The 15647-nt window shown below is 36.7% G+C and overlaps 1 protein-coding gene and 1 long non-coding RNA gene across 12 annotated transcripts in view; one reads left to right on the plus strand and one right to left on the minus strand.

The window, feature by feature from the left end:
- The window catches only part of Mef2 (myocyte enhancer factor 2), a 43853-nt gene that overhangs the window by 7141 nt on the left and 21065 nt on the right, over nt 1-15647 (plus strand). For 2 of the 11 annotated variants that reach the window (XM_066302259.1, XM_066302262.1), the window contains exons 1-2: nt 1412-1670; nt 12639-12680. The exons of 2 other annotated variants lie outside the window; for them this stretch is intronic. The gene's annotated coding sequence lies outside the window, so the exon portion shown is untranslated. Of the gene's footprint in view, nt 1-1399; nt 1671-12638; nt 12681-15647 lie in introns of those variants that run through there. 7 more of the 11 variants (XM_066302252.1, XM_066302253.1, XM_066302251.1 and 4 more) reach the window with 6 other exon arrangements.
- The window catches only part of LOC136350504 (uncharacterized), a 66099-nt gene that overhangs the window by 5371 nt on the left and 45081 nt on the right, over nt 1-15647 (minus strand). The gene's annotated exons all lie outside the window — the stretch shown is intronic.

A 15647-nucleotide genomic window follows, 5' to 3' on the forward strand; every position in this document is an offset into this window, starting at 1 on the left:
AAAACATTTCTGAAACGTCTAGCTGAAGACATTTTTATTGTTCCCAGGGTCCATTTTGTTACATAATCGACTTGCACACGTTTAAAAGATCGGTGAGAGTATGTATTTCCTTGAGAAAAATTATCTACTTGCGTTATCCGCAGACATAAGTACTTGCTATCAAAGAAAATCACTGAGGAACGGTTGATCAGGTTATTCACGTGTGAAATGAGCTTCATCATTATATTATCTCGTTGCATTTATAATTCCGTTAATAACATGTGTACCTCTCTGAAAATTAATTAAAAAATTGCGATAAAAAATACTCGCCTTATTGCAAGGCAATGAAGTAACGCCAGTGAGTTTACATTAGAGTGTACTCAGTGATCAATCGATAGCAGCTGTAAAGTGACGCACTTCCATAGGCAGCCCCTCTCCAAAAATCGGGCCACGTGGGGGCACACGTGTCGCCCGCCCCCGTGAAAATCATTGGAAATGTGCGGAGGAAAGCCACTCAAATTTTAAGGTCTTCAATGCTGGGAGACGTTTTCCAAATGTTTACTTGAATATTTTATGGCTGCCTGGGCACATCACTGGACATCAGACGATTTTCACGTAGGCGCTGGTAATTCTTCTGATTTGATGTAGGGCGTTGTTCGTTAAGGTGTTTTGGGTGCCTTGATGGCTTTCGCTAAATCCATATTTTTATAGGGATCAGATACAGGTTAGTGCATAGAGAACTTATCAGATGTAATGTTTATTGTACCCATTAGTCTTAAGTAAATCTGGAAGTAGTAATACATATATAAGTAAGAACAAATTTGCCCTTGTGCTTGACTTTCAAGTCTTCGAAGTTCATGTACGGTTCAGAAAAAACTCGATTTAAAAAATAATGTAGCTCCATGTTTCGTTCCATAGTCTGGACGTTTTTTGGTCGAAATTGTTTTATCATATTTTTTGCTCAGCGAATTCTCCACATGATTTTTTATTTTTGGGTGTCCGAACGAGGATCGTTTTCGTTTGGGATTTTGGTAAGGTTTAAAAGATACGCACGTACAAAATCGTCAAATGTTGCTTTTTTTTTAAATTTGTCTCCCTTAATCCTGAGGAATAGAGGTAGAAATCAAGGTAAGTAAATAATTGGGATTTGTCACTAAACGATCATAAAGTTGGTACCCACCACTGGAGTTGCTGAGCTGAGGAGCTTGCTGTGGCGAATTCGGTGCCTAGTCACTAGAACAAAAAGTAATGTAGGTAGGATCCATGAGAATCTATGTATAGAAGGATATTTCTGTTTTGTTTATGTCTATAATTAACATTAAAATTTTGTTCCGGCAAGACTGCCTCTCTGTGGAACATAGGCAGGTCAAAAATACTCAAAAAGCCTCGGTTGTATACGAGTACTGAAATAAAACTTATATTTTGAGCGTGTTGTGTGATAATCTGGATAGAAATTTAGTGGGTAGCCAGCTGCAGTACGGTTTGCTGGGGCCCCCTTCAAAAGGGGGCCATCGAAAGGTTCTTCGAGAACCCGAGGGCTTTAACTGTCAGGTGCGTCAACGTGATGTTTCTCAAGCGACATTTCTTGCGTATATATGCTATGATGCGCTTTGTGCTAGTGCTGCGGCATAGCGGTGCGCGGGCCGGATTAAGGATTTTTTTTTCTATTCAGCATGTCATGCGGCCCCCAGGTAAATGTTTCCCATTGTATCTTCCCTTTCCTAATTTTCCTACTTTTCTTTATTTCTTGTTTGTTATTTTTTAAAGAAAATTTTTGCTGAGTCAGTGCTTTTGGTATGTCATTGCGCACGCTGCTGACGCACTTGGCTTACACAATGTTTTTTAGAACTCTGATACTCCACCAATAAACGTTATCCGAAAATTCTGAAACATATTTTCATAATTGTTACAAAAGAAAAAAAACAACATTCACTGTCCAGGGTCTTGATTAAGAATCTCTTCTGAGTTACCTCATATTTTTGAAAACATTAAAATATATTTTCGCAATTCTTTCGCCCGATCTCTTTTAAAGTTTTTAATTTGTTTTGTTCCTACTTATTATTTTATATCTAATAAAGTTCCATGACCTAAGGTCAATGGCTTAAGGTCGTTGACCTGCCATGCCTCATTTGGAAACTATTCTGATTTGTCCTGGCGAAATCGAGAGATGAGCGGGTACAGAAATAAAATAAAATCATTTTTTCAGAATGGAAAATGAATAGTCTGTACGGTTTGGAGCAATCCATGGAACTTAACGTTACCAGATATATACCGGGTGTAAATGAGAATGTGAGTTTTCACAATACGTTTCTTAAATTAAAATTTAGTTCAACTCTGTATTTGTAATTTGGCATTCAAGCTTAACTTACGAAAGAACTTTTCTTGAAACTTATTACGCACCTTTAAAAAATAAAGTAGAATTTTTGCATGTAATATAAATTTTGAATTTTAAATTGAAGTAAAACCTAAATGTGTGTTCCATTTGGGTCCATCCAACAAAGTCAATACAATCGTTGAAAAATGTTTTATTTATATCTTACCGTTTTCCGGAAGAACAAATTGAAATTTCTGGTTATTAAACTTTGCCTTGTATTTCTTCCAAATATTTCCACACGATCCCCTTCGAAAAATTTAAGAGAGAGTGCGAAAATTTAATAATTTAATAAAATATTTAATAATGCGGAAAATACCAAAATACAGAATCATGAATTATTTTCGCATTATTTTTATTTTAGAATTTACACATTTTTCTCATTTGGAAAACTGTTGAAATAGATACAAAGCCTATTTCATAGAAGATATTTAGAATCGCCCAAAGGACTAAAACAGAACTTGTGATGTCTCGGCACTTTCGTGGTTCCAGTCAATAGCGAAGTGAATAATAGCGACTCCTAGTAACTGCTCAATCTCATCATACGAACATACATAACATACACGATTGTGACGCGACTCAGGAAAGCTGGCAACAAAGGATATGGAGAATGAAGGAAATGAGGAAAATTAAAAATACTCCATTTACGTGAACGAGGAAACAATCTACCATATAGGATTGAAGTCTCTTCCGATTTACTCGAGGCTCTGATAATAATGGCTTTGGAAAACCTAAATATAAAATGATGTATTAAGTTAATGCAACAAACGACGTTGACAAGCGACCTGAACGCCCCTTGCAAAAAGGCCCAGTTAGGAGGTCCAACTAAAACAAATTCGAGCGTTAACTCGGTGAATCCCCGAACTCAATTAATACCCTCCATATGAGCGTGACCTACAAAAGTGGCTGTTCGGAGTAAAAATGTATAAAAGAAACCTAATCTTCCCATCTAATATCCCGCAGTGTAATATGGTTTTATAAAATGTATGTATGAATAGAAATATGTATGTTTTCCATTAGTTTACTGGTAGAGTTAGCACATCTTTTGTACCGCTTACATTTTGTGCCAATACCGCAGCCTTGGATAAAGCAAATAACCATTCAACGTATTCAAGTTGATAATTTGATGATATTGTAATTTCAGAAATAGCAAATATGATTTTTTTTAAGTGTATGTTATCCGTGATGTATTATAAATTATTTAATTTAACTTTTGTTGAGGTATACCAAACGAAAAATTTTGCTTTTCAGCCGCTTGCGTGAATGTCTCCACATTGCAGTGAAATTGGGGCACAATTTATAATATTTTTTCAGTACTTTATGCAAAGCGGCTTGAAACGATAACAAAAAAGTCGTTCTTGGCATGGTCGTAATTTCGGGATGGCGCATCTTCCTTTGTGTGACTCGTCCTGATGTGTTCGCATGTTTTCTTTATGAGCGCCATTTTGAATTTGACGGTATTAAGCTAAATATAATTTAAAACTGGGACATTGCCAAGTGTCGGGAAGCAGACCACTTAATCATTTCAAACATTTTCATCTCCCATGCGATGGCCAACGAAATTCGTGTGGCTTAAGAATCTGGTTTGTATAGTTTAAAAAAAAAATAATTATCATAACATTTTTTTACGTACATTATTTGAATATTTATCACTTCAACACGCCCATTTGGAGCTGCGAACAGATGTGTATTAGCAATACTGGCGGGGTCGGGGAGGAGGATTCAGCGACGGGTCAGGACGGCCGTATCGCCAGTAGCTGAACTACAGCTGATGTTAGTTAAATATCCACTGAGTTTCCCAACATTTCTTGAGAAGAAATACAGTACTAGCACCGTTTCAAGTTGTGCACCCTCGAGCTGCGGAATCTGCTTGCCGATTGTTTAAAGCGCTAATGAAAGACCGTCGTATTTAATCACTGATTTCCCGATGGGTTTAATACATTTTTTACGGTTAAAAACCGAGAACGATTAAGAAAAGTGAAATTACATTTTGAAACAAGCGCAAAATCGTCCGTGAGGTGACCCGCAACAATGCTGGAAGCTTAAATTCTATGGAATAAAATTATAAAGTTGTTACCTTGAAAATTTGTTTAGTAAACAAACATCGTATTTAAATAATGTTTAATGGTATAGTTAAACGCATTAGTAGCTTTTGAGAAGGTTATAATCTAGGAAACATCACTTTTACTCTTGCGTAACTTAAAATAATTTAGCAATAATACCCACATCAGTCTTATTGACCATTTTATCTGAATTTTTATTGCTTTAATGGATTTTTTTTTGTTCAGCTTCGGTGTTAATTTGTTGGGGATCGATGAATCCTTTAATGACGCCCATGTACAATATAAAAATTACAGGGAGGTTGTGATGAATTTTAGTCGCCTTATCAGCTCAATAGACTTTGTGAGAACAATTCACAGTCCGTTAGAAAGATGTACTTAGTTACGTAAAGTCACGTCGTTCCGTGATTTTTCTATTTACAATGAATATGAAATAAAATTCTCGCCAGAGATTGTTGATGGATTCCATAAAACCTGCATGATCAATGACTCAATATGACATTTTTCGGCAGCAGATTGCAGTACATGGTGTAACCTTGATTAGTATTTTCATTAAGTTGGATTAGACTATCCATCTAATTGATAGACTCGCTGATAAACTAATGTTTTGCAGCAATCGGAGCCCTCTGCCTCGCTGGAGGACGATCGAGAAATACAAAAAACACCTTTATAATGAGGGTATCAATTTCAGTTTCATTTGTGTCATAGCTCCTACAGTTTTTCAGATATTAATTTCAAATTAAAAAATATTCGCATTAATTGCAGAGCCGTATCTGCATCTTGCAGTTTCTGAAATTCTAACGGATAGCGTTGAATTTGGACCACGGTGTGATACGCCGCCACCCATGTACTGCGTGGACTAGAAAGGAAACTCGCCGGCCATTGCAATTAACAAGACGACAGGACGAGCGGAACTATCTTAAATGTCCAAATGACGACATTTAGCATTAATACAAGAACGACAAAGAACAATTGTTTTAGAAATGTAAGTAAAACAATCACGTAGTCCAATTACTGGATCTAAACACAAGCGAAATCCGAGATCTAATATTGAAGTCCAAAGAAGAAAGCACGTATGAACTATTGAAAAGCGAGTTAATTAAACGCCTGGAAGCTACTTAGGAGCACAATACACGAAGATTATTAAAGAACGAACCATTAGGACATTGTAAGCCTCCCTAATTTCTAAGATACCTACGAAATCCCGCAATTGAAATATTTCCGAAGGACGTGGTAGAATCCCCGTGGTTAGTTCTTGTGTCTGAAAAATGGCGGAAATCGTGGATTATTAACTCGTGGAACTTTATGAAAGTGTAACTTGCCAGAGTTTTGAGACTGCAGCAGGAGGAATCATGACTGCTCGTCAAGAGTTTATGGACAGTGGGCTTACAAGAACAGTACGAGAAGTAGCTCTAATTGGCGTTGAACCAGGCCGAACTTTAATATCTCGAGTAGTCGAGGCGTAAATATAAAGCCCGTTCCCGACCACGTTCACATAACCGAAAAGCACCAAGCTTGAATGAGAATTGTTTGTACCAGTGGAAATTCGGCGTGAATGCGAAAAAGAGTACCAGACGTTGGACCGATAACGTCCGGGGCACAATATTTAATTGGTACTGGTGCTGACGTGTGGGTTTTCGCATTTTAAAGTGGTACAATGTAGACAAAAATGCGATAATGAGCTCTTCACCGTGCATCACGGATGTGCTATACGGAACAATTGTTATCCTTAGCCTTAATGTTATGTAAATAATTATCGTGGAGGTTCGTGGTACCTAACGTCGGAAAACCCCCAATTCTAGGTTTTCCGATGTTAGTTAGACATTAGTAGATTTTCTCGCTCGTTACGGCCTACAAGTTGATGTGGAAAACTGCCAATTTTTAGATGTACCAAACTTATATCAAGCAGCAACATGTAGTATGTGTCCATCGGGTAGTGTCCCGAACTATTTTGACTGAATCGTCATATGCAGAAGTTTACGGAATTCCGAGTTTCAGAGTTTACACCTCCGGTCGAGAGGCGATCCCAAAGGGTTTTTCGTTAGATATTTTTATTATCTAATGCTAAAACTTTATTGATTTATATTAAAATCTACCAAATTAGGTAACATTCAGTGTGTAATTCAATCCGACATAGCGACTTAAATGCGAGCGGTCAGGGACGTAGAAGATCTGCCGCTCTTATAATACAGCCATTGCTAGGAATCTCTGTTTCCTAAATCTGGAAAAAGATTCAGGCTTTTTTTACTTTAATGCTAATTCTAAAGCGAGTGCTCTTCTTATCTTCTTAATGGAGTTCTTAGATTTTTCCCAACTGCCATCGTTTCAATATGCACAAAAATCGAGGGAAGATACTTCCGTGGAAGCAGTTATGCACAACTTAACTATTCAAGGATCAAATAAGTCCCAAGGCCTATTTCGCAATTACCTATTAACACATATCTTGTACTGCAAATGACGTCAGAGTTGCGTGTTGAGTAAAAACAATATATTGCACCAACGGAAGGGAGGAAACATATAATTTAGAATTAGCATTTTAGTGTGCTGCCACAGAGCTGTCTACCGGAATTTTCCTCTGGCCTGTCTCATAAATGTTGCATTTGATTTATATTAATACAGCTTGATGACAAAACAAGCAATTTTTTAAGTAAATTGCCATTTATTTCTATTATAAGTAGAGTACCAAAATTTTTCTAAATTTACTCTTAACCTTTTTTGTTTTCTCTTTGGTGGTTGAGATTCGAGGAAGGCCTTCGCGTCTATCAGCCGGCTGAGAACTATCCGTAATAGCGGTCGTCAGAAAGGTTAATTAGGTGCATGATAATACGCTATGAACTTGATTTTGTAAATTGTGTGCGTTGGGTACACTTGCCAAAAATAGAAAAAGGTTTCAATACATTGTAGTAAATACCATGTCGCCCTTCAGTAACAGGAAAATCATGCCGACCAACCGGTTTCTGGGACATGTAATTTTAATCGAGTGCGGCACGTGGGCCCAACGTAATAGGCCATATTAATGCCAAAAATGCGAGGAGCTATACAACACAAGAGCAAATAAGGCGTGCTCTTCCATCTGAACGTCTCAGAAGTTGAGTTTCTATGGCTGCAATTCATACAGCAGCCTTAACGTTTTTCGATAACGTCTTTATCATTCCCATCTGGGTCTCGGTGATAATTCTTTAAATAAAAAAATCGTTTTTATGTAAAATACTCTTAGGAGCACGTTTTTTCCTAAAGGGACTGATTGAATATCATTCAAGCAGAAAATTTCATTGATCCAGAGAGATCCTTTTTTTGGCGAGAAATGACCTTTATTTCATTTTTTGCACGATTGACGGGACGGCGGGACATCGGAAATTTTTTATTCTCAGAAATTCCCAGTGTGTTTCTCCTCAGCAACACTAAGGCAAAGTCATCATTACAGGAAAACATCTTGTGTCATTCACAACTGTTTGTTTCCAAATTAGTTACATAAATCCTGTCTTACTTAAGTGAATTTAAAACCGAATTTAATACAATCCGGAGTGATTATGTGCGATCTAAGGTTAGCGAATTATTTGGCGAAATTCTATCTGCACCTTTGTGTCCTTAATAGTGAGCCAGTTCAAAATTTAAATATTGTTAAATCATTTTATTACTTTAGATTTCTGCGTCGTCTATTGTCAGTTTCAGGGCCTATTAGACAAGGTGACTTCCACATTTTAGTAGTGACTGAAGGTCACTACTAAAATGTGGAAAATTACGAGAAGTACACGATTATGTCACAAAATGTGAATGAAAAGTGGGATGCTATCGATTGTATGTTTGGACCAATCAATCACTTTATTTCATTAATAGAAATTGTTAGGATACATATTAATAGAAATTAGCAAAGTTTCACTTTTTTCGTGTCACCAGTCCTGGCTTGTTTTGACCGAAAATTTCGTAGATGTCCAGCATAGATTTAATTTCGATTTTCTCAAGTTTACCAATTTTTTTCTTAATTAAAGGAAACGCACACGATCACATCCTCTAGTCTGTAGAGCATCACGAGCGTCCCTGTATTTTTTTCGTTTCTAATCTAATTGTTATAACACACATACATTGTATGAATGGCGAATGGAAAATCATTTCGATGACTTGTAAAATGCGGGAAGTGCGCAAACAATGTGAAAAATGGTGATAATATAAAGAAATGTCGAAATATATAAAATGCAAAAAAATGTAAAAATTGAGGATAATGTATTTTGTAAATACGCAGTGTGATTCAAAATATGTAAGGTTAGTAGGCACAGGTCGGTTAGTAGGGGGTTTACCCCTCGGCAGTTATGGGTAGTGCTAAGTTGGCAATTGCGTATAGATTCGTAATTTTTGCTTCAATAATCCACATTTCGTTTTCTGAATATGGAAACTTAATGAAAAATCAGTCTAATAAAAATTAGCACATTTGCGCCAATAACTAGTAAATAAAAATACCAGAAACTCTGTAACCAGGAGTCGCGATTATTAACCTCTAAATAACCCAGCTTGCCTATTCCTACATGCGTACTGAGTGAAAACGTTTTCACTGTGGCTTGAACTTCGCTTGCCAGATTTTTAATTTTAGCTCGTTCAAATACGCCCAAAAAATATTATAAACGAGACGGTTAAGTTCCAGCTAGTCATGAAGGGTTAAAATCAACACTTGATTTGTCGTGATTTAAAGTTTCTAGGGTAAGCGTACACAGTGATTACCCCACTAAGCGAGCAGTGGCAACGTTGCAAGAAAGTGAGGTCGTGCGGTAACCCGACGCAAGTCCCGGCGCTCCTTAAAAGGCATCGACGACGCAGCTTCGTTTAAGCCAGTTCGGGGCTTTTAGCAAAGGGAATCCGACACCGCCAGGCGGCGTCGTCGTCGTCATTCCTGCAATTGAGAGGTCGTTTTACTATTGTAGAAAATTCTCGAGCTTTATTCGGCCGATGATAATTTTTAATATCAAAAGCCTTCACGAATGTTTGATTTTTATTAATTTAAAATAATTGGTTCAACACCATAAACTCCCATTGGTGCGAACTTTTTTACTACACTTCACCGATCCGATGATAATTAAGCTGAGAAAGGTTTTGGAGCAACACAAAACATATATATATATATATTTTTTTTTTTGGATAACTCCTTTCTGAGAAGGTAGCCACTGCACCATTATTTTTGTCGCCAACCAATCACTCCTTGATCATGTCCTTTTGATGAAATCCGACCCTGTCTTACCTCGTTTACGTTCTCCAAAATTTGTAGCATATGGCTTTAGCTGTTCCGCCAGATCCCAAAGGTGAGTAACCATTAAAGCGGCACTGTTGCCATCCTTAGGACATTTGTTACTTCCTGTAAAGAATGGTCATTGACTTGTAAAACCCTCGGTGCTTTATGTGGGGTGCGTGACATCCAAAACTGCAGGAAGATGTTCCTAACATCCAGATTTCCGTTTACGGTTCTAACTGAGGGGGTTCAAGTCAGGAAGCCTTAATAAATATCGTAGAGGTGTTTCTAAATTACGAGAGAAATTTCCTTATCCAGGATTTTCAGTAGCTTGCCCTTTGTCTCCGAAACTTCGGTCGCAAAGCACTCACAATAAAGACGCAGTGCATTGCGTGTGCTAGAGTAATTGAGGACTTAACAAAAGAAAATAAAGGTACAGTTACAGCAAAATAAGAGCTAGCGAACTATTTGTCCTCCTAATTTCACACAGTTACCAAGAAGACCAAGGAACGTTCAGTACAATAATTGAACAGCAGAAACGTTATTGTGATTTATTAGCTCGTACGGTCCTGTTTGGCCCAATTTACGTTTTATGTTCCGATTCTTTTCGGTTATATCAACCTATAAATTATGCTTTTATAGACAACCAGAAATGTCGACAAAATATTTAATTTATATAAAATGATGTGAAAGCACCATTAGACTTCTTTGATTTTGAAAGTTGAATGACTGCAAGCGAAGTGTACACAGTGTCCCAGATATTACTTCACAGAAATTTTCTGAGAAGTTAATCTTAACGCGCTTTTTTTAGCCACCTCATATGTTTCTAATTATATTCCACGCATATCTCTGCCTCCATCTTTAAACTTTTATATTCGAACCGTTCTTCTATCTCTACGAGCTTCCGAGATCATTTCTGTAAACTAAAATCTGGGACGCCCTGTAGAGAATGAGTCTGTCGATTTCCATATCTGATTCGTAATTTTATGCTACATGCGTTTATTTTGCGTTGATGAACATCAGGAAAAAATATGGTATTGCAGTCTTAGGAAACCTTGGGAAATTTTTGAGAGTTTGAAACCACTTTCAAAAGAGCTTTAGGGGGTTTAGACCACGACATGTGTCGAATTGCCGTGAGAAAATTGAGTTTCTTAGTATTCTAGGCACGTGCTATTGAAAACTTTTAGAGTTAAATATCGGTTCAGATTAAATTCAGTAAATCTCATATTTGTCTCATTACGTGAGAAAGTACGAGAACTGGCCTTCAGCGGGCCTTTTATGTTAGGTTTGTTCGGTGGCCTTAATAAGTTTTGCAACAAAGTTGAGCTTCTTCCGTGATAGTTGACTGAGAGAGAATACTCAAAGAGCGAACAGAGTCGGACTAAGCTGATCTTACACTGATGATTAACTTGACGCATTATCATTTATTTCTTGAGAATTTTATCATTAGGGAAATCAGAGTCGATAGAAACACTAGTTGACAAAGTGCGTCCTACTATAATGTTTCCTGCAAAGATATCGGTCGGCTTGAATCTGATATTTTTTCAAACCTTCAGCAAAGCAATTCTACACTCGTTATGAATGAGAGTCAGGTGTTGAATGATTTATGAAAATGGAAATCACCCCACGAAAGAAGTTGTTTTGTTGAAGATGACAGGAGAACCTAGCAATGAGATAATGATAAAGACAGAACGCTCTCAACTGCATTTCTCTAGAAAGCTCGGAAAGACGGCAGTTTTGAAATAAACATTTAGGTAAATAAGTAAGGTTTGTGACTTTCAAACGATGGTACCCCTGCCAAGTCGTTGCTTTCAAAGAAAAGCAAAACAAAATCGTCGGCCATTTCACTGCAAGCAATAAATTTGTAGGAAACTTAGTAGTTCTATACTTAGATTTGGGCACGTGTGCAAGCCAGTAGCTCAGTAACGAGCTAAATGGCACCAGGTTGCCAAATCTGCAACGGTTTTCCATTGAGCCATGGTAACTAAGTACCAGCAGGAAGAGCACCGAAGGCCGCGTTCGGATCGCAAATGGTTCCGATCGAGAGCAATTTCGTTGCCATAATGGCTTTTTCCTTGCAGTCTCATGGAACGAAATATCATTTTTATTTTTGGACTTTGAAGGGTCATGGGTTCGGTTTTATAACTTGGGTGATACACCTGGCAACGGCGTTAAAGATGATTTTCTTGGCCGGGTGCCACAACTCATCGGTGACGGGGAACAGGGGGGTAAGGCGTCACGACGGCTGCACCGTTGACTCACGGATCCTGTTGCCAGATTATTTCCTGTGTTGCTCTAACTAAACCGAATACATCGTACTGTTATGTGTTATTGCAAGATCATGTTCATGCGAGCGTTTTCCTTATTGTCTTGAGACACCATCATTCGAACCACTCCTTTTGTGTTTAAATGAAAGGCATACCTACATTGTCAGTATGGAATTAAAAAATATACCTACATCAGCGGATTCTTTCCCGATTCCCTGGCGGTAGATTTCCGTGAGTTTTCTCTCAAAACAAATTTTCGTTCCAACTTTTTTTGATCAATTTCCGATCTCCTGGAATGCGGCAGATAAGTAAAAACGGGACTGTCTTCAACTAATTCGCTCTTATAGGTCAATATCAGTACATTCTACCTCTACGAAAACAGTCTGCATCCTGTCAAGTGCCACGATCCTTTGGCGTAATATACCGTTGAACCTGTGTGTATTTTGTCTGAGCCGTATATTTAAAGTTGTAGTAGCATCGATAATAAAATCCTTTCCAAAAATAATTGTTTTAAAATAAAACCCGCACTACGAATTTTCATTCATAATCTTCCACACCTTTACGAGATGCCGTTTTAGAATTGTAGCTCTGGAAATAGAAGAGGCATAGACCATACGCCATACTTGCGTCACAGGTTGAGCGTTACGTCAGGTTCCTTGATCCATAGTAGAATGTAGTGCTAGCAGAAAATCAACAAGGCAAATAGTATAACATTGTTATGCTAAATTTTTTTACTTCTGTTACAGGTCCACTCGATTTTAAGCTGGCTAGAAAACTTTCGAACATAGGTAAGATTTAGCCCAATTTTAACTTGCTTTAAGGCTCTACTCATTCCTAGATTGAAAGCCTGTACGTAATAATTGAGGTAATATACCGAGGAATATAACGATTCAAAAAGGGTTTCTTTCTTGGAAATCGGTAACGAATCTATGAAAATTGTATTAACAATAACAGGAATGATTTAGTTCCGACAAACATTATTCATATGGCCGACAGAACATGCACTGTTCCACTTTGAAAAAGTTTGCATGGAAAACGTTCATCCACCCACTATACGACTTCTAACAGGACCAAACTATAAACAACAAAAATCTATATCGATAAAAGATACGTAGATATAAAAACCAGTCATAAACTATGTAAAAAATACGTGGGAAAAGTACCTCGTTTTTCACATCAAAACGTTGATGAATTTTGTCCAGAATCTATTGTCGGAAATTAAAGTCGGTTTACCTTGTTTTGAATAATGATGTAATGAATAATCGAATCTAAATCACCTATTGAACATTATAAAATCACAAATTCTGTGTGCCTGCTCCAAAGAGTCCGTAGTGTAGTGTTACAAGAGCCTGTTAGTGTAGTTTTAGCTTTTAAGCTAGAGTAAACGCGTTCCTTCTAAACCCTTAGTTATTAGTCACATCTACCATTACAAACCATGTGCCATAGGGTTTTTATAGTGTTTTGATTTATGAGTTTCTAAATAAACGTCGCATTATTTTAATGTTTTAATATTGATTTGATCATAAATAATCCTATCTAAAGATGTTTTTGAGTAAACTTAAATAGCTTCAAATGCGATAACATCAATCGCATCGTACGATTTAATCATGTTAAGTAATAAATGCCTTGGTAAACTCTTCCATTCGTTGATTTGCTAAATCTTCTGTTAAAGCTCATATCTTACAGAGACTTAAATAATCGATCTATTGATTTAACAAATTATCTGTTAGACATGTTAAAAATGATGTGCTGACAGTAAGACGAAACTTGGTTCAGGCGAGTGAACTGTTTGCTCCTTAGATCTTTATTTAAATTAATCGTCAAGTTACCTGGAAAAAATCTTAAATTTTCTGTTAAATTTCTGAAATTACCCATAATTAAATCCATGTTAATTTAAACCTAAATTCATCCTGCGATATCCTAATCCTAATGATTTTGAATAAGCTCAACTCATTTTAAATGCTATTAAATCAATTACAAAGTGTATTTTAATAATTTTAAATCATACCTCGTTAATTTTTTAAATTTTTAATTCAGTGATTTGCTAAATCACCTGCTACATCCCTTTATCACTCGACATTCTAAATGATGCATTCGTTGATACTTTTTTAATCATTCTTTTAAATCTTTGGTTTATTTAATCAAGAGTAAATTGAATTTAAAGCTTAATCAAGTCGATTGAAATTCGATGTACCAAACGGTAAGATCTAACCTGAACCAAAAGGAGAGGAAGTTGAAATAACATACCAAATCAACACGGATCCGTCAGTGATACATGGTAAATCCGGTTTAATTAATTCTATTAATACGGGTTTTGTTGGCATTTGATTTTATGATATGAATAAACAATCGGAGGCCATAAACCTTTTCAGGGCGCATTCGCGAATGCAATTATTAATACTGCACTGGCAAATTGCGTTCTGTATGTGCAGAAATTAGTTTATGTGTGCTTTTAGTATTTCGATTTTATTTTTCTGGCATTACACAATCATATTAGTAAGTTTTTGACAAATTCTTGGTTCCCGATTTGTATAAAATTCTTTCGGTAATGTCAATTTCAGCGATTTAAGTTCTAATTTCGTCAAAATATATACCTTAAACTCAAGCGAACATGGGCTTTTTTGTTGGCTATACCTACCATTTTTTAATGCCTTTTTATGACGTATTGGCCAAATTGGATGGCACCTCGGAGCAGCCACAATGCGAGCTTATTAGTAGCCTACACAGATACACCCACACAAAAAGTTGCATTGTATTGAATTTTGCTGCTTCAGTAGCATATAAGCTTCCATTTTCAGTAGTTATTATTAGGAACTCTGTTCCGCATTGTTGTATTATTAGAAATACCTATGTGCTACCTGATTGACGTACCTTGAGAACTATCATGTGGCGTTAGATCGGTAAATTCCAGCGCAGTAGGTGTATTTGTCAAATTCAACTTGTCCTTACTTCAAATTTGTTATGTGAAAGTCAAACTTCAAAACAGGCACGTGACATATATACGACGCCATTTTGCTTCATCGAGTATGACCAGTATGAAAAATTTTACAAGGGATGTGCATTAACAAAACGATATGTTAAAAAATACATGAAAATCGCTTGGGAAAAGTATATTTCAGTTTCTTCTCTATATGTGTAAATACATTTTTACTACATTTCATCTAAATATAATGATATTAATGACCCCACGAATCACAATCCTGCATACATAATTTAGTAGGAGACTTAATTGCGTTTCGTAACGAAATACATGTTGTGCGTCGATTGAAACGAATTCATTTGAAAATTATCATCGCTACCTTGGCTTCTATAACAATATAACAGCAATTACTTGAAAATCTAATCTTTGTTATCTCTTATCTCGACTGGAGACAAAAAATGTGACGATGGTTTTTTAAATCATACTACCTAATAGCAAATAAACTGGTTTTACGCTCTAAATGTTTTAAATTCTTAAACGTTTATCACAAAAAACATGAATTGAGAATTTTCCATTTCCTTTTCGTTGCCATTCGCTTCCCTGCCTGCATCCACTTATCCGTGGGAGGAAAAGTAGCCCTATGCACCCTTATAAGACTACGAATAGTTATTTACATTTTATTTCAAAAGATCCGAGTATCGAGCCTTTTTAATATACGGAGAGTACTGCCTAAAATGTTAAAACTCGACATCGTCGTGTTGCACCCGTTTATATTTCACAAACTTACAATGTGTTGGCCAGCGTCCAAATTCTGTTACTTCTCAAGGCACTGGTG

The sequence above is a fragment of the Euwallacea fornicatus genome, chromosome 3, assembly GCF_040115645.1.
Source record: "Euwallacea fornicatus isolate EFF26 chromosome 3, ASM4011564v1, whole genome shotgun sequence".
In the NCBI taxonomy this organism is placed as follows: Eukaryota; Metazoa; Arthropoda; class Insecta; order Coleoptera; family Curculionidae; genus Euwallacea; species Euwallacea fornicatus.